This window comes from Chaetura pelagica, unplaced genomic scaffold (assembly GCF_000747805.2).
Source record: "Chaetura pelagica isolate M959 unplaced genomic scaffold, ChaPel_1.0 scaffold139, whole genome shotgun sequence".
NCBI classification, from domain to species: domain Eukaryota; kingdom Metazoa; phylum Chordata; class Aves; order Apodiformes; family Apodidae; genus Chaetura; species Chaetura pelagica.
In genome coordinates this window covers 435,566-436,442 of record NW_009970717.1, presented here as the reverse complement: position 1 = coordinate 436,442, position 877 = coordinate 435,566, and positions in this window count along the sequence as shown.

Below are 877 nucleotides of genomic sequence, written 5' to 3'. Positions count from 1 at the left end.
TGCAGCTTGGCAACTACCTGAACTCAGGCAAAGGTTATAATTAGGCCTAGTTGTAGTCAGGTTCCCAACAGCACTGCTGCTTTTAACCATAAACAACTACAACCATTTGTGTCACATGGCAGTTTTCCATCGTTATTCTTGAAATTCTTAAATATTCAAAAAGAATCAGCTTTATTATATATTAACACAGCAAAACTATAGCTGTTAGTGTAAACATATTAATACAGTCCTCCCATCCTTGAAGTAAAGGCATCCCATTGTTTCTTGAAAGAGTAATCCCCAACAAGCAAGATATTCTTCCTAGTCAATAATGCAACAAAATGTTAGGTTTCTTAAAATAAATCCGTTAAAAAAGTCTCTATTCTAAATCACCATATAATTATGGTGGAGAAACTCATGTGGTTTAAAGTCTACACATGCAAGGAGATCTATTCCAGATTTATTATCTATATCTTTTACCTTATTCATTGCAAGATGTTCTGTATGTGCAAAAATGTAACAGTGAAAAATTTACTGAAAGATGGTATATTAAAAGACAAACCCTTGGGGCTAAAAAGACAAATTTATTGTTCATTTACAAAGAACAAAGGAACTTTGGATAAATGAGTGAGAATGAAATAAGAACATTAATGAAAAATTAAAGAAATACTGAGTCTACTATCAGTGCTAATTCCACAAAAGCTGTCCAGCAGTTAGTTACTACAGTGAGCTTCACTGTCCAGTATCTCATGCCAAATCAGCATGTTTCTAATCAAGTAACCAACTGCCATTGGAGTTGAGCCATCAGTTCTTGATGCAGAACTGACAAGCGTGACAACTGCCAACCAACTGATACTGTATGGGGGATAAAGTAAAAAGAATTAACAGATCAGCAGGA